The following is a 19404-nucleotide window of genomic DNA, read 5'->3' as shown; positions in this document are numbered from 1 at the left end:
ACTGACCTGCGAGTGCTCCAGTTGGAGAACAGCCTTTACCACAGGTGTCATGGGCATTGAAGATGCTCGAACTCAGGACAAAAGGGAGAAACGCACTAAGAGGAAGGCATGCTTGGGACACCCTCACGATGGTCAACTCCTGCCGGAAACCTACCTATGTCCCCACTGTAGAAGGACGTGTGGATTCAGAATTGGCCTCCACAGTCACTTACGGACTCATTTATGAAAGACAATCTTACTCAGCTATGAGTGATCGCCAAAGAAGAAGAAGACATTGAACATGCCCCCCACTCACATTTCAGACAACCACATTGTGAAATCATAGCCTTAAGATGTGGATTCTGTTGTTGTTGTTGTTGTTATAAAAGTTGGGTGCCTCCCCCTCTCTCTGCTTAGCAGTGGCAAGAGCCGAGGAGGTTCCAGGCACACGCTCAGGGTCTGTGGTTCTTTGGAGAACTGAGACACTGAGGAGACTGTCCTAGCTTTAAGAAATCCCCCACACACACCAAACTGGGAGGGGTGGCTAACACCCCAGAGGACAGGATCACACTTCAAAACGACCTTGACAGATTAGAGAACTGGGCCAAAACAAACAAGATGAACTTTAACAGGGAGAAATGCAAAGTATTGCACTTGGGCAAAAAAAATGAGAGGCACAAATACAAGATGGGTGACACCTGGCTTGAGAGCAGTACATGTGAAAAGGATCTAGGAGTCTTGGTTGACCACAAACTTGACATGAGCCAACAGTGTGACGCGGCAGCTAAAAAAGCCAATGCAATTCTGGGCTGCATCAATAGGAGTATAGCATCTAGATCAAGGGAAGTAATAGTGCCACTGTATTCTGCTCTGGTCAGACCTCACCTGGAGTACTGTGTCCAGTTCTGGGCACCACAGTTCAAGAAGGACACTGACAAACTGGAACGTGTCCAGAGGAGGGCAACCAAAATGGTCAAAGGCCTGGAAACGATGCCTTATGAGAAACGGCTAAGGGAGCTGGGCATGTTTAGCCTGGAAGAAGAGGAGGTTAAGGGGTGATATGATAGCCATGTTCAAATATATAAAAGGATGCCACATAGAGGAGGGAGAAAGGTTGTTTTCTGCTGCTCCAGAGAAGGGGACACGGAGCAATGGATCCAAACTACAAGAAAGAAGATTCCACCTAAACATTAGGAAGAACTTCTTGACAGTAAGAGCTGTTCGACAGTGGAATTTGCTGCCAAGGAGTGTGGTGGAGTCTCCTTCTTTGGAGGTCTTTAAGCAGAGGCTTGACAACCATATGTCAGGAGTGCTCTGATGGTGTTTCCTGCTTGGCAGGGGGTTGGACTCGATGGCCCTTGTGGTTTCTTCCAACTCTATGATTCTATGATTCTATGATTTACACCTTCAATCTGCATGGAGGGAGTCCAGCTCTTACAGCATGGTCATTTCAAGAGGGGCTTGTACCCCATAGCAGTACAGTCCAAGGCATCTCTCCCAGCCAGCCTGCAGCCAGCCTGCCCAAGCTGGACCCCATTCTTTGTTCTTGTGATGGCCTGGGACTCGGGCTCGGACTTGGAACCAGAGGAGACTCAGTCTGCACCGGATCCTTTGCCTCAGGTGGCATCTGAACCAAGTCTGGGGCCTGATCCTGAAGAGTCCCAGCCTGCACAGGTTCCCCTCCAACAAACACCAGCTAGGCCAAGTCAGGGGCCTGAGCCTGCCCTGGCTCCAGATGCGGGGATGACCTCGTTGCCTTCAGCTGGGCCATCACTTGCAACTGTTCCACTACCGGTTGGGTCAGGGGAGGCTGAGGTGGCCCCTGGGTCTAGTAACCCACCGACATCTCCTGAGCTGCAGAGACTAAGGTCTGAGAGAAGGAGAGACCTGAGTACTCGCAGGAGGAGTGCTCACCTTCGGGCGAAACAGGGAGGTGAGTTGCTGGGGGATCAGGACCGGCCCGACAAAGATAAAAGGCTGTTGGACCCTGTCCCAGGTTGTGGGAGCAACATTGCCGTATACTAGATCCTGCCTGAGATCCTGTACCGGTCCTTGCCTTGCCTGGTTTCCTGCCTCGTGTCCTGCCTTGGCCCTGTCGGACTGATTCCCAGCAGAACCTTTGGATTCTGGACCGGTCCTGGACCGCGTTTCACGGGTTACCCCCGGGCCCAGTACAGTTCTCCCTTCTACCCAGAACACCTTGCTAGAAACTCTTTCCCCCCCTGTCAACTCACACCCAGTTACCCTGGCAACCTTTAACCCCCTGTCTGATCACACCTCAGGGCGAGGGGGGAGAGCAGGTCTCTTGCATTGCCAATGGCCTTCAGTGGCCCTGTATTGTTGCTTAATGGCCCTAGCTTGGCCAGGTCATTTTGCATAGGCTAGCCCAGGAATTCATCTGCAACTTCTCTTCTTCCTTCACATCCCAAATAATCAAAATCCTACCATCTTTTAATTTCTAGGGTTTAGGGGGTTCCCTAACAACATCATCATCATTACCAAATGCCTGGGGAAAGAGGGAGGTTTTTCCTTGGCACCCAAAGGATGTTAATGATGGGGCCAGGCAGAACACACTAGGGAGAGAGAGCATTCTCTGCCCAGCTACAGATCTTATTTATCAACATGCCTGTGGCTAGGAAGGATGCAGATTCCGTCTCTGTCTGCTGAGATTGGATACTGTTAGTTCTTTGTGTGGGCAGCAGCCTAAGGAGGTTGAAGAAATCCTTGCAGTCCGACTGCAGCATAGGGCAGCTCAGACTACAACTCCCATCAGCTCCAAGCAGTACTCCTGGTGCAAGCCCGCCCTTGTCCACTCACCATTAGCTTGTTAAAGATTAACCTCGAGAAAGATCAGAGTCCAGGGAAGACAGATTCAAGACCGAGGGCTGTATGCCAGGGTCACAAAATGCACGATCCCCTTTCATGCTAAATTACCATCCTCTTGCCTTTAAGGAGCGCAACGGAGGCAGGTTTGCATTAAGGCAAATAGGCTCCGTCCAGCAACCTTAGCCAGCCGGCAGCTGCTTGCCTTCTTATTTAGAAACAGACCAGTGGCTGGCACTGCCTGTTGGCTCCCTCCTCTGTTGCCTTGCTCCCCGTCTGCAATAACACAACTACCTAGGAGGTCCATTGTTGTTGTTTAGTCGTTTAGTCGTGTCTGACTCTTCGTGACCCCATGGACCAGAGCACGCCAGGCACTCCTGTCTTCCACTGCTTCCCACAGTTTGGTCAAACTCATGCTGGTAGCTTTGAGAACACTGTCCAACCATCTCATCCTCTGTCGTCCCCTTCTCCTTGTGCCCTCCATCTTTCCCAACATCAGGGTCTTTTCCAGGGAGTCTTCTCTTCTCATGAGGTGGCCAAAGTCTTGGAGCCTCAGCTTCAGGATCTGTCCTTCCAGTGAGCACTCAGGGCTGATTTCCTTCAGAATGGATAAGGTTGGATCTTCTTGCAGTCCATGGGACTCTCAGGGGTCTCCTCCAGCACCATAACCAGTTTAAAACTGAAATGTGAAACCTCTCCCCAGGGAGTTTCTCTCAGTGCCTACAGTAGACACCTTTGGGTGCCAGGGGAAAACGGTCCTCTCCAAATGGGTTTTGGGCTGCCTAACATCTTTTATCCTTTTTAATGTGGTTGTGGGAGGCGGCTTATGCGTTTGTTTTGTTCTTATTATGTATTTTGTGTCCTTATATTGTATTGCTATGCTGTGAACCACCCTGAGATCTCTGGATGAATGGTAGCATACACATTTAACATAGTTTTCCGTGTATAAGACAATTTATTTTTTGTTACTAATATAAAAATAAAAATTGGGGGTCATCTTATGCGTGGGTAGTGCAGAGCGGGGGACGGGCGATTGTTGGCTGTCTGTGTTGAGTGGACAGATGATTGGTGGCTTTGGCAAGGCATGCGATTGGCAGCTGTGGTCACCCCCCCCCCCCGAAAAAAGCTCAAGAACTCTGGGCAATCTCCCCCATTAATTTGAAGTCTCAAAAAAATAGGGTTCATCTTATACATGGGGGCGTGTTATACATTACAAATTTTGTAATGCAATTCTCTGGCTGGGTAATATGTACCAAAATGCCCATTTTAGGATTAAGTGTGCATGACCTAGATGGAGCAGTGATCTCACTCAGTATAAAGCAGCTTTTATCCCTAGATTTCAAAGAGCAAAATAAAACTTCACGTGTTCCTAGCCCTGTTTATACCAATTTTTCATAACTTCACAATTGAACCGATGTTGGGGGGAGGGAGAGAAAGTAACCCAACAAAGACTTAATTGCCCTTCTTTTTTAGCGATTGAGGGGCGTATGTTGAAGTAACCCTTTTCAGATAAAGCTGTGCAGCCCAGTTTCAGCCCCTTTTAGTTCAAACAGCTTGCCTGTTTCCTTTCGAACCAAAATGAAGCGGTTTTGACCTAAAAATATTTGCCGAATTTAGATAAGCAGCTTAAAATAGTCCGAAACCCTCTGTGCATGTGGTTTGTGTGTGAGTGTCATTGTGCACAAAACCGCCCCTAATTTGTTCTGGCCCTGTCAAGGAAAAACACATGGAAGAATAAAATCTGAGCTGGGGGTTTGAAAATGTGCTTATATTTAATCATTGGAGCAACAGCTGGAGCTTGTTAATCTCTAAGCTGGCTCAACCATTCTTATTATTTTATTTATTTGTTTACAAAACAAGGAAGAACAATGATCGCTTAGACCTAAAGACATTTTGCGACAAAAAGGAGCCTGGGGCTGCTGCAAGGTGTCATCCAACTGTCTTAGGGACTCCACTCCGAATTTGTGTAGGGTTTACTCCTGAGCCTTTTCTTCTCCCAAAGATATTCCGCAAGCCAGCAGAGGTTTAGGATCAGAGCTTTCCTTCTCCTAGATGGGCTCCCTTCCCAGGTGGACGAGCCCCACCTGCCCCTCACTTCCCTCTACAGCACATGCAGAAACCACCTTCTTGACCATCGGACCCACTCTTGGTCTTGTCCACTGGAGCCTGTCTTCACATGAAGGGGAAGCCCCTAGCTCACTGAGGGTTTGAGACCCACCAGCTCCCCTCACCTGGTTTAGCCAGCCAGTCGAAACCGTTCCCGGGGTGTGGCCACTGTCACATGTTGACAGCTTCTAGGAGCCACAGGTGAGAGCCAAGTGCAGGGTGGAGACCAAAGACTACTCCAGAAGGAGTACAATGCATCACCCACCAGAGATACTATCCCTCTCTAACACCCCATACACCCAATGTAGAATACACAATATGGAAATCATTTAATAAATAAAACAGGCTGCCTGTATAGAGGACATCACGGCCCTTGAAATCTTTTGAGCAGGACTCAGGTCCAGAGATTACCAGGTTTGCCTCGGTTGGCCCCTGATGTCAGTGCTCAGACGAGGAGCTTCCTCTCTCTCACACAGTCCACCCATGGTCGCGGGTTCAAGTCCCACATTGGGCAAAAGATTCCCGCATTGCAGGGGGTTGGACCAGATGGCCCTCGTTGTCCCTTCCAACTCTACAATTCTGTGATTTTCGTGTTCCCTGAAAGACTAGTGGATGTTGAGGGGCATAAGCTTTTGTGTAAAAGCGTAGCCCGATGCCCTAATAGATCCGTTAGTCTTTCAGGGACCAAAAGAAAACATTGCCGATTTCAATAAAGGGAGGATGATGATGTCTGATGAGGAGGCCAAGGAGGAGGATAGATTATAATATAGATGAGAGGCAGTTTCCCCTCCATTCAGTCTCGCACGTACAATTCATTATGTGCAGAGAGAAAAGAGTCTCCATTGCTCCTTATCAGCTCCTTTGTGTGTGCATGACATTTTAAATGCAGCGTGGGACAGGCATATGTCGAGTGATTGATCTGTTTGTGCTACCTACTACAGATGGCTTCTTCCATTGAACGACTGGCCTATTTTGGGATGCCTGCTTTCCGCTCTCTATCTCTCTCCCTCTGTCTGTGTGTCTCCCTTGTTTCTAGCAAAGAGCTCTTTCCCAGCTAAACAAGACAGGAATAGTTTCCATCCGATCACCCAGGATCGGAAGAGCAGCGTGGAGGAGGCTGGAGAGAAGAAAGTAAGAGGACCACCACCCCTCCTGCAGTTTGCATTTCCTCATGCAGACAGACCCCTTGAGATTTGCAACTTTACATCTTGTCAACAGCTAATTGGTTGAAATTATTCTTGGCGGGGGTGGCGGTGTAGATTTTAACTGGATGTGCCTAGAAGGCCAGAGAGAACAAATTATTCCCTATGAATAATTCCTGCGAAACATTACCCCCCGCCCCCTAGAACATAGCAAAGATCTGCCCACCCACAAGGCTTGTCTTATTAAAGGAAATCAGAATATGGATGAGTGTGTGAAATATAAGGACCTAGGAAGCTGCCTTGTACAGAGTCAAACCATTGGTCCATCTAGTTCAATATTGTCTAAACTGACTCCTTGGAGGCTTTTCGCCAGAGGTGGGATGGCCATCTGTCACGGATGCTTTAGTTGAGATTCCTGCATTGCAGGGGGTTGGACTGGATTACCCTTGGGGTCCTTTCTAACTCTACAATTCTGTGATTCCTTGATTCTAAGCAGCTGCCTTATGAGGGAAATGCTGGGTTGGAGGAGCACAGGCACACACCTGGCAGGGGGAGGCAGGAGGGCTATAGCTCCTGGTAGAGAATCTGTTTTGCATGCAGAAGGTCTCAGGTTTAAACACCGCCCCCCAGCATCTCCACCTAGATGCCTACTTGAAACCTGGCAGAGCTGCTGCTAGTCCGTGTGGACAATATTGAGCTATATGGCATGAACTGCAGGCAACTCCATTTGTGTGGCGGTTGCATTTTGAGTCATTGCATGAATTGTGTGCAATCAGATCACCCATTGAAAAAGCCTGCAAACACCACGTTCTGCCCCCACTCTGCCCCTTTTTATGACATTTAGGGGTCACTTCCTGGTTCGGTGTGATGCATCTGTGTGGTCGCCAGAGATTCCTTCTCACCCGCAGGATTGTGGGTGCCCACTGCCGCAATGCAGACGAGTGACATCACATGCACTACATTCTTCAACATCAACTTTGTTGGACTGGTCATGTCGTTCGGATGCCTGATGATCGTCTTCCAAAGCAACTACTCTATTCTGAACTTAAAAATGGAAAGCGTAAGGCTGGTGGTCAACAAAAGAGGTTTAAAGACTCTCTCTAGGCAAATCTAAAAAAATGTAGTACTGTATAAACACCGACAACTGGGAAACACGGGCCTGCGATCTCTCAAGTTGGAGAACAGCCTTTAGCAAAGGTGTCATGGGTTTTGAAGATGCTTGAACTCAGGACGAAAGGTAGAAACATGCTAAGAGGAAGGCGTGCTTGGCAAATCCACACTGTGATTAACTCCCTCCCGGAAACCTATGTCCCCACCGTGGAAGGACGTGTGGATCCAGAATTGGTTTCCACTGTCACTTACGGACTCCTCTTCCTCCTCCACTACGCAGCCAGCTAGGCACCATTTTCCATGGGGAGGAACTTGTGTTTGGAGGCAGACTCTGCCTGGTTTCCTCTAACTTCACTTCTTGCAGTGAAGTAACTGCCAGAAGACCCTCAGAGCTGGAGCTCAGTGTCTGGGCTGAATGATGGAGGTGGAGATGCTCCCTCAGATATACAGGGCCAAGACGGTTTAGGGCTTTAAAGGTCAACACCAACACTTTGAATTGTGCTCGGAAACATACAGGGAGCAACGTAGATCCTTTAGGGCCAGTGTTATATGATCACCAGTCTAACTGCCGTTCATTCATTCATCTTTTGTCATTTATATCTCACCTTTTCTCAGCTCAAGGTGGTGGTTCTCTTCTTCCCCATTTCATCCTCACAACAACACTATGAGGCAGGCTACACTGAGAGCCTGCAACTGACCTCAAGGTCACTCAGTGAGCTTCAGAGTTGAGCAGGGATTTGAACTCTGGCCACTCAGGTCCTAGTCCAACACTCTGGCCACAACACCACAGTAGCTTGGCTGGACTTAAGCATTGGATCCCGAGGTGCTGAGTGTGTTGGAAGCATGAGAAGTCTCTTGGAATGTTTTGAGAGGAAAGAATGTCCTGAGGTACTGCCAAGTGAAATGTGTGTGAATCTCTGGGGAGAAGGGATCTGTGCTTTTGCTTGGGTCACTTTTCCCATTCCACAGTATTGACTGTCCAGCCGCCACCAGAAGGAAAAACCCCTTCCACGTATGCCTACCTTTTCCATCCCACACTTTTTCATCCCTGAATTCGCAGCATTTTTAGGGTCCTAGTATAATCAGAGTGAAGTTGAAAATGCGGAGGACAGCCAAGGTCTCTTGGCACTCACTTTGGACAAAGAGCGGGGATTTCTGAATGCTTAAGACCTCGGGCCTCCACTAGAAGACAAAGAAAAAAGGAAATGAAACACACCATAAAGAAGATAATCTAAATATAGCTTTGCTATGGAGATATGCACATATTTGTGCACAGGTGGCAGCAACACACACATTGTGCAGAAACAGAAGATGCCCCGAATAAAGGCAATTTAGTAATATGCACACGTTCTCACAACCCCCTTGTGATGTGCCTAGCATGGCCAGGAGAGAAAGGCTTGGCGAAGTTGGAATTTGATTTGAAAGTGGCGCTAAATGTAATTTCTATAATATCCAGGGAAACACACAACAAAAGCATTCTATTAAGGTTACAACACTTTGCAGATGCAAGCCCTTGTGGACGCTGCGTTAAAATGGTTTATTCTACTTTCCCTTAAAAAAAAATGGGGGGGGGGGGAAACAGTTTACTTATCCAGGTAAGGAGAGATTTAACCTCAACCAATGCAGAATTTGAACCATGATCTGTTTCAACCATATTCAAAGAACATTGGTCCACAATATTGAGGGAACTTGGGCAAGTTACATCCCACATTATTCCCAGCTTCTTGGTAGCCTCCTGGTTCTTAGTGAGATGGAGTCATTCCCATACTCCCCAGCTTTTCTCCAGTGAAAATAGGGACATCCTAAGGATCATATCAAAAACAGGGATGGAAACTTGGAGAGTCTGCATTCCTTAACAAATGCACTCCATTTAGAATGCTTAGGAACACTGGGAGCTGCCTAACACAGTCAGACCATTGGGCCATTTGGCACAATACTGTCTAGACTGACCGCAAGCGGCAATTCAGAATTTCAAACAGGAATTTGGAAATGCTGGAGTTTGAACTCAGGACTCGCTGCCTGCTAAGCAGATGTTCTACCATTCAGTTTGGGAAAGGAGATTCTTCCATCTCAATGCTGATGCTTCGATGTTCAGCTCCCATACAGCTGGAGGCACTGCCACAACGACAACAAGGGGCTGTAGCCAACAATTTTTTTCTAAACAAAAAAAATTCCTTCCAGTAGCACCTTAAAGACCAACTAAGTTAGTTATTGGTATGAGCTTTCGTGTGCATGCATACTTCTTCAGATACACTGAAACAGAAGTTGCCAGATCCTTCTATATAGTGAGAAGGTGGGGAGGGGTATTAATAGATCTAAGTCCGTCATGTTCCTTAATTTCTTTGTAGGAATAATAGTGAGGTAGGAGAGCTGAGAATAATGCCAATATATTTCACATCTGGCAACCAATGCGCCCCTTGGGTTTCAGATAAATTATGGGCAGACAAGTCTAAGAAGCCTGAGACACAAATTTTCACTGCCCTCTAGCGGCTATGGTGCCTTATTTACCAGAAGTAATGCATTGAGTGTTAACTCTGGGGGTGTATTCTCAATGCTGACTAAACTAAGCCTCCGAAAGGGAGAGTGGCACGTCCCCATGTCCAACTGAGGTTTGTTTGCATCCTGTTGTGCCAACAAAGCTCTGTCCTAGCAGGTCCACAGGGGATTCCAAATTCAACAGGCTGGTTTGTGGGTTAGCTTGGAGGCAATGCCCGATTCATCAGGGTCAAGATCTTAAATTTCCTGAAGATTTTTCACTGGTCAGTGTTGCAGCCCTAGACACGTGTGATTGTGGAAAGCCTTTGCCCTGCAAGGAGTTACTGTAATAAAGCATGAAAGCGGCTCATTGCCAAACAGAACAGAACAAGGTGCTAAGTCTAGTGTCCGTCATTTTTATGCACAGAACGCTTTTCTGTAACTGGGAGTCTTCATGGTTAAATGCTACAACCTGCTGTTGAGTTCAGGCATTGCACATTCTCTGCTCCTTCTCCCTATGTATGTTTTAAAGGAGCTTTTAGTTCACCAAAATAGCTAAATTTCCCCACAGTGTTTGTCATACAATCCTGAACACAATTTCAGGTGGACTACAACTTCTGTCATCGTTGACTTTTGGTCATGCTGGTTATTTGAATATTAATGTAAATCTATTTTGTATAGTTAAGTTTTTACCTCTTTCTTCAGTATATTTTATTTTATTGCTATGGCTAGTGGCTGATGCAAATAAAGATTCTTCTAATCTGGGGCAGATGAGAGTCTGCAGGGCCACACACCTTTGTTCTAGGTATTTTGTGGGAATAGTGTTGTAAATAAAAATATGCCCTTTTCCCTTATGGGGTATCCAAGAGCCCATATAGAGTCCTTACATAGGTTCCCTATTGGTAGGAGAAAATAACAGAGGCCAACCAGAGAATATTGAGAAGCAAAGCAGCTAGTAAGCTTGATCTTTATTGATCTGTTGCAACAGGGTGCTCCCTTCACCCACAGGAGAGGAGGAGGAACCCAGAAAGACGGTGTGAAAGACCTTATAAAGACTTTTGAAATTCCCATTCTCTAGATCAAGACCACCCCCAGAAACATTACACATACATCACAGAAGGGGTGTATCCTAAAACCACCCCTCAGATGCATCCCACCTACATCACAGAAATGTAAATGTTGTTTTTCTCCTGTCACAGTTTATCTCCTGTCTGGCAAGTTACTTGATTGGATTTCCCGGGGAGCCTGGCCATTCTTTTGTAGTGGTAAAATACTTATTTCCTGGGCCAGGTCACAGGCTCACACCTTATTCAAACAGACATATCCTTGAGACAGGATTTGTGAGGAAAGAGACAATGGGGAGGCTTTTCCAGTTTAACCTTGCAGAGAAAGGATTTGGTCAGTTTAGGAATCAAAATGGTTCCAGGTTGGTCTTCCTGTGTTGATCTATGTATGTGCAGTTATGAACATTACTATATATCTAAGACCATAAAATTCCTATCACAATAGCTTCTGAGTAAACTTTGCAGCTGTTAGGCTGCCAAGCAATCCAGTGCACATTTACCGTATTTTTTGCTCTATGAGATGCACTTTTCCCCTCCTAAAAAGTAAGGGGAAATGTGTGTGTGTGTGTGTGTGTGTGTGTTATGGAGTGAATGCAGGCTGCACAGCTATTGCTGCGCACTGATCCCTCTTGTTCTTCTGGCTTCAGGGATAGCCACACAAAGCCTCCAGAGCTCTCCTTCGCTCAAGAGGTTTTGCGTTGCTTTCTTGTTTCTTGTTTTCCTCCTAGGTGCCTCTTATGGTCGGGTGTATCTTATAGAGCAAAAAATATGGTACTTTGGCTGTAAACAAAGAAGGCTTCCTTCTGAGTACAGTAAATATTAATAGTTGTGCTATAAAATTCTGTTTTTCAGATCTCCTTGCTGGCCTTCTGGAGGGTGTACACCAAAACTATAGCTCGGCAAGAGGCAAACTTCAGTTCCCAGGAGCCTTTGAGGGAAGCAGTGTGCTTTAAATGTATGGCATGGACTATCTGATGATAAGCGCCGGCTCCCTCGGCCTGAAAGCAGAGATGTGCACTACACCCCATAGTCAAATTCAACTGGATGTAACCATCCTCGGGTTCTTTACGTTTTACTTTTATTACTTCCTGTGATCTGGACACTATGTTTCTGTTGATGTAGCGTAGAGTCACTTTGGAGAATAGAAGACATGGTGGAAACAGTACTTTAAGAAAAAGGGTTTATTCAGCTATCTACACCTTCGATCTGCATGAAGTCCAGATCTTACGGCATGGTCAGTTCAAGAGGCAGCAGTACAGGCATACAGCCTCTCTCTCCAAGATGGAGCTCTCCTCCCCGCTTCTTCCTCCCCAAACCCCTGGCTGTCCCCCAGAGCAGGTATCCTGGCAACCTCCCAAATCCCCAGTGTTCATTCACATCTAGGAGCAAGGGAGAAGTTCCCTTGCATTGTTAATGGCCCCTATTGTACTCTTAATAGCCACAGATCAGCCAAGTTAATTTGCATAAGCCAGCCCAGGAATTCCCTGTCTGGAACAGCTCTGCAGTTTATGTTTTAATCCATATCCCAATTAATCAAAATACTAGCATTTATTCATTCCTAGGGTTTAGGGGGGACTCCCCCCCCAATCTATTACCTGATTATCCTGAAATGACCAAAGTCCCATCCAGCTATGAAAAGTGACAGTTCTGTGGTTTCATGTTAGTTACCTTATAGTTACTGTGTAATTAGTGCCACTTAAATGTATGTTACCAAAAATAAATCTATATACCCCAGCCTAGATGTAGTATTTTTTGTATAATTGGATTTCCTAATACTGTTGCTTGTAACTTCTGTGTAAGGTGTTCTGGGTTTTTTAATAGTGTATTGCAAAATAAAGTCAAATGGAGATTGATGCCCTTTCCCCATTTGTAATTGTCCAACCCATTTGTATGACTTAAACATGCCCAGAAAGCTCATCTTAATACCTCCTTTGGAGCAAGGGAAAAGCAGCTGTTTTACAGTCAAGGTAACTGAATGTTTCAGAAGCTTTAAGTTAACCCCTGCTGAATCCAGCTCCAAGCTGAAAATGCAATTTCTTGTTAATCTGCTGGCCAAATTCCCATCCTGTGAACATCTTGCTGTTCTGCAGCAAACTAAACTCTCTTCTGTATTTCCTGTTTCCAACAACTAATAAAATAAATACTAGCATTTATTCATTCCTAGGGTTTAGGGGGGACCCCCCCCCCCAATCTATTACACTAGCACTACCTTTGCTGCTGTATCACACTATTGACTCATGTTAAGATCGTGGTCCACCAAAACCCCTAGATCCTTTTCACACGTGCTGCTAGTAAGCCAGGTGTCCCCCATCCTATATTTGTGCATCTTGTTCTTCCTTCCTATGTGCAGCACCTGACATTTGTCCTTACTGAAATTCATTTTGTTAGCTGGGGCTCAATGTAGGGTTGCAAAAAAGAGGACACATTTGCCAACTTCTGCTTTTAACTAGGGATCGCTATGATGACACTACCCATGAAAAAGAGGGCATGTCCTGGACAAATGGCAACCCTAATTCTGATTCTTTCTTCTGTGGCATTAGCTACCCTCCCAGTTTGGTGCCATCTGCAAATCTGATGAGCATTCCCATTGCTCATCAGAACTTGCTCCCTATACATTTCTAAAATACTGTGGGCTGATCTTCCTACCAGCCTGTCAGACCTAGAGGCTGTCAGCAGCCCAGCAGCTACAGAGGGGGTGACCTCACAGAGGACCAGCTAAGCAAAAGAAGGTAATGTACCCATGACCTCATAGAGCCCATGGGGGAGGGGGTTAAGCTGCTCCTCCCAAATAGCTACCCAGTGAAAGGGAACCACTGAGACTCTCCCATCAGATACTGGGAGTTGATGAAGTGGATAATTTAAGAATTAAGACTCTAAGGACTCTGACAGGGTGAGTGAGGAGCCAAGCAAAGACCTCTCCCCTCCTTTCAATTCCCTCCTATAAATGACCCCTGGGCTGGTTATGGATGTGGGAAAACACACTAGCTCCACCATGACAAAGCCTCCTGGTTTTCTCCTTCCATGTTTCCCAATGAACTGTATTTCTTAAGAAACCAAACCAAACCAAACCAAACCAAACCCGGAAAGAGAAAGTGTGTTTTGACATGCAGTGTCCTAACACCTTGAACTACTTTCCTAAACAGTTGTATTTTCCACAGTCAATATATGGGAGTCCTTTTAGAAACCTATTTGACATGAATAGGTTTTTCCTAGTTCTTCTAGCAACATATTCACATATGGTTTTGTCCTCAGAGCTTCCTTGCAATGTCAAATTCAAGAGACTTTTTTTTTGGGGGGGGGGAACAGCAGCCGTGTAGAAGGAAAAGTAAAGGGGGGATGGGATGAAAAAAACCCCAAACTCTATACTTTACAGAGTTGTTATTGTATTTTTTTTGAAATGATATTTATTAGAGGTTTAATAATTACAGAAAAAAGAAAACAATAAAAAGTTAAACAGAACAAAACAGTACCTTACAATACATCAAAAATAAAAAAGCAAAAACAATACAGCAGAACAACAAGAAAAACAAAAACATTTAAAAGCACATCCAATATTTCCGTATCTTTACCTTTCATTTACTTGTTTCATCGACCTCCTCACACCTCCCTTTTTTGTATTCTAATTCAATTAGCTATTTCAGCAAATCCTTTCCATCTTTCTCAATTTTTGTTCTGTAATTTATCTTAACACAATCTAACCTTAAATTTTCCACTTTGACCCATTAACACTCTATTTTTACTTAATTCTTTATAACATTTCTGCTAAAACCATATAACTTCATTCCAGCATCCTTCTAACATTCATAAATTTTACAATATTTCTGTAAATATACTTTAAATTTTTTTCCAATCTTCTTCCACCGACTCTTCTCCCTGGTCTCGGATTCTGCCAGTCATTTCCACAGAGTTGTTATTGTAATTCACCAGATCTTAACCTATTAAAATATTTCCCAATTTTTAAAGACGTTTTCCCCCACAAAGCCATTTTGTTATGGGAGAAAAGGTCAAATTTGTATTTTTTTGAACATGTGATGCCATATCGTTTGAACTAATGTTATTTTTTCAATAGTATCTTGAATATTAATGTATTTAGACCCGAGTGCCACCCATCTTTCTTGCAGGGCTACATAGGAATATTCCAAGGTAGCCCAATTTGGACAGTTATTTTCAGTTGTGGGTCTCCAGAATTGTGTAAAGGTAAAGGGTAAAGGAACCCCTGACCATTAGGTCCAGTCGTGGCCGACTCTGGGGTTGCGGCACTCATCTCACTTTATTGGCCGAGGGAGCCAGCGTACAGCTTCCGGGTCATGTGGCCAGCATGACAAAGCTGCTTCTGGCGAACCAGAGCAGCACACGGAAACGCCGTTTACCTTCCCGCTGGCGCGGTACCTATTTATCTACTTGCACTTTGATGTGCTCTCGAACTACTAGGTTGGCAGGAGCAGGGACCGAGCAATGGGAGCTCACCCCATCACGGGGATTCGAACCGCCGACCTTCTGATCGGCAAGTCCTAGGCTCTGTGGTTTAACCCACAGCACCACCCGCGTGCCCCAGAATTGTGTGTTGTTGTTGTTTAGTCGTTTAGTCGTGTCCGACTCTTCGTGACCCCATGGACCAGAGCACGCCAGGCACCTCTGTCCTCCACTACCTCCCGCAGTTTGGTCAAACTCATGCTGGTAACCTCGAAAACACTATCCAACCATCTCGTCCTCTGTCGCCCCCTTCTCCTTGTGCCCTCCATCTTTCCCAGCATCAGTGTCTTCTCCAGGGAGTCTTCTCTTCTCATGAGGTGGCCAAAGTACTGGAGCCTCAGCTTCACGATCTGTCCTTCCAGTGAGCACTCAGGGCTGATTTCCTTAAGAATGGATGTGTTTGATCTTCTTGCAGTCCATGGGACTCTCAAGAGTCTCCTCCAACACCATAATTCAAAAGCATCAATTCTTCGGCGATCAGCCTTCTTTATGGTCCAGCTCTCACTTCCATACATCACTACTGGGAAAACCATGGCTTTAACTATACAGACCTTTGTTGGCAAAGTGACGTCTCTACTTCTCAAGATGCTGTCTAGGCCTATCATTGCCCTTCTCCCAAGAAGCAGGCGTCTTTTAATTTCGTGGCTGCTGTCACCATCTGCAGTGATCATGGAGCCCAAGAAAGTAAAATCTCTCACTGCCTCCATTTCTTCCCCTTCTATTTGCCAGGAGGTGATGGGACCAGTGGCCATGATCTTCGTTTTTTTGATGTTGAGCTTCAGACCATATTTTGCGCTCTCCTCTTTCACCCTCATTAAAAGGTTCTTTAATTCCTCCTCACTTTCTGCCATCAAGGTTGTGTCATCTGCATATCTGAGGTTGTTGATATTTCTTCCGGCAATCTTAATTCCAGCTTGGGATTCATCCAGCCCAGCCTTTCGCATGATGTATTCTGCATATAAATTAAATAAGCAGGGAGACAAAATACAGCCTTGTCGTACTCCTTTCCCAATTTTGAACCAATCAGTTGTTCCATATCCAGTTCTAACTGTAGCTTCTTGTCCCACATAGAGATTTCTCAGGAGACAGATGAGGTGATCAGGAACTCCCATTTCTTTAAGAACTTGCCATAGTTTGCTGTGGTCAACACAGTCAAAGGCTTTTGCATAGTCAATGAAGCAGAAGTAGATGTCTTTCTTGAACTCTCTAGCTTTCTCCATAATCCAGCGCATGTTTGCAATTTGGTCTCTGGTTCCTCTGCCTCTTCTAAATCCAGCTTGCACTTCTGGGAGTTCTTGATCCACATACTGCTTGAGCCTTCATTGTAGAATTTTAAGCATAACCTTGCTAACGTGTGAAATGAGTGCAATTGTGCGGTAGTTGGAGCATTCTTTGGCACTGCCCTTCTTTGGGATTGGGATGTAGACTGATCTTCTCCAATGTTCTGGCCACTGCTGAGTTTTCCAAATTTGCTGGCATATTGAGTGTAGCACCTTAACAGCATCATCTTTTAAAATTTTAAATAGTTCAGCTGGAATACCATCACTTCCACTGGCTTTGTTATTTGCAGTGCTTTCTAAGGCCCATTTGACTTCACTTTCCAGGATGTTTGGCTCAAGGTCAGCAACCACACTACCTGGGGTGTACGAGCCATCCATATCTTTCTGGTATAATTCCTCTGTGTATTCTTGCCACCTCTTCTTGATGTCTTCTGCTTCTGTTAGGTCCTTACCACTTTTGCCCTTTATTATGGTAATCTTTGTACAAAATGTTCCTTTCATATCTCCAATTTTCTTGAACAGATCTCTGGTTCTTCCCATTCTGTTGTTTTCCTCTATTTGTTTGCATTGCTCGTTTAAGAAGGCCTTCTTGTCTCTCCTTGCTATTCTTTGGAAATCTGCATTCAATTTCTTGTACCTTTCACTATCTCCCTCACATTTTGCTTGCCTTCTCTCCCCCGCTATTTGTAAGGCTTCGTTGGACAGCCACTTTGCTTTCTTGCATTTCCTTTTCATTGGGATGATTTTCGTTACTGCCTCCTGTACAATGTTATGAGCCTCCATCCATAGTTCTTCAGGCACTCTGTCCACCAAATCTAAATCCTTAAACCTGTTCCTCACTTCCACTGTGTATTCATAAGGGCTTTGACTTAGATTGTATCTTACTGGCCCAGTGGTTTTTCCTACTTTCTTCAGTTTAAGCTTGAATTTTGCTATAAGAAGCTGATGATCTGAGCCACAGTCAGCTCCAGGTCTTGTTTTTGCTGACTGTATAGAGCTTCTCCATCTTTGGCTGCAGAGAATATAATCAATCTGATTTTGATGCTGCCCATCTGGTGATGTCCATGTGTAGAGTCGTCTCTTGTGTTGTTGGAAAAGCGTGTTTGTGATGACCAGCTTGTTCTCTTAACAGAACTCTATTAGCCTTTGCCCTGCTTCATTTTGATCTCCAAGGCCAAACTTACCAGTTGTTCCTTTTATCTCTTGCCTCCCTACTTTAGCATTCCAATCCCCTATAATGAGAAGAACATCCTTCTTTGGTGTCACTTCTATAATCCTACTTCCTTGATCAATTTTTGCATTGTTTGAATAGATATTCTTGGAACTGAAGAGCCCCATATGCATTTTTTTATTTTTTTTATTCAAAATTATAACAAGACATATTATCCAAAAACATAAACATATCATCCTTGTCCCCCCCCATTTTTCCTTCCTCCCCCCTCCCACACTGTCAGCTTTCCAGCTGCTTCGTGTTGCTGCTTTCAGCAGAGAAAGCATTCCAGGCAGCCAGCCATAAATTTCACTCTTTATTGCCTTCCGACTCAATTACAGGCAGAAATAAACAAAGTGATCCGACTTCCATGACGCCTTGCTCCGACTAGCGTCTTTTCTCCCTCGCTCCCCCCAGCCATCTGCCCGGCCCCTTCCGTCTTTCCCTGTGACGAGGAGCACTCTTTCTCGGAAGTAGCCCCTCCAGCTCAGACTCACTCTCCTCTTCTCTCTCCTCTGAGGACGAAACAAAAAAAAATCCTTCCTCCCCCCCCCCTTTTTTGACTATGGCAGACCAACACGGCTACCTATCTGTAACTCTGAGGACGAGAAACTGCTAATCAGAGGGGATCGTTCTCTATATCCTCCCTTTCTTTCCTCCCTCACTGCCTGCAGTTCCCTGACACACACAAGCCCCCCACCCCACCCCGACTTCCCTCAGTTCCAGTCTTTGGTTTCTCTAAGAATGCTGTTTTCTGCATGTTACAAAGTTGTATAGATCCTCAAACTATTTAGCTGATTATTATCAATAAAAGGAGTCCAGTTCGCTTTGTTGCGTCTTCAGATACTTTGTAAAGGGTTCCCATTCATCCTTAAAGTCACAGTTATCCTTGTCCCGTAGCTTATATGTCAATTTTACCAGTTCTGCATAGTCCGTCAATTTTTGTTGCCATGATTCTTTAGTTGGGGTTTCTTCAGTCTTCCATCCTTGTGCTACCAGAACTCTCGTGGCAGTTGTCGCATACATGAAGATGTTTTTTCAACTTTTTTGGCAGGTCTTTCTCTACAATCCCCAACAAAAATGCCTTGGGTTTTTTAACAAATGTTAAATGGAACATTTTCTTCAATTCGTTGTAAATCATTTCCCAAATTTTTTAAATTAACTTACAATCCTACCACATATGATAAAATGTCCCCTCCTTTTCCTTACACTTCCAACATATATTTGAACTAGTTTTGTACATTTTCCCTAACTGCACTGGTGTTGTGTACCATCTGTACATCATCTTCATGTAATTCTCCTTCAATAGGGAACAGTCTGTAAATTTTAAGTCAGTTTTCCATAATTTAACCCAATCTTCCATCATAATGTTATGCCCTACATCTTGTGCCCATTTAATCATAACTGATTTTACCTCTTCATCTTTCGCCTCCCATTCTAATAATATGCTGTATGCGGCCTTCAGTAATTTCACTTTCCCTTCAATCACTTCCGTTTGAAACCTAGATCTAGTATAACTAAATCCTTTCTTGCTGTCTTCTTTATGTGTTTCATATAGTTGTCGATAATGCAACCAACTCTGAAAGTGGTCTTTGATCTCATCATAATCTCTTAATTTTCATTTTCCATCATGTTCCTTTAATAAATCAGCATATGTGAGCCATTTCCCCTTCTTTCCAAGTGGTTTGAGCAGTAATGCTTCATGTGGTGAAAGCCATCACGGGGTCTTTTGTTCCAATAAG

This window comes from Podarcis muralis, chromosome 1, assembly GCF_964188315.1.
Source record: "Podarcis muralis chromosome 1, rPodMur119.hap1.1, whole genome shotgun sequence".
NCBI lineage: Eukaryota > Metazoa > Chordata > Lepidosauria > Squamata > Lacertidae > Podarcis > Podarcis muralis.
The sequence above is the reverse complement of the archived record's forward strand: the minus strand, read 5'-3'. Positions refer to the sequence as shown.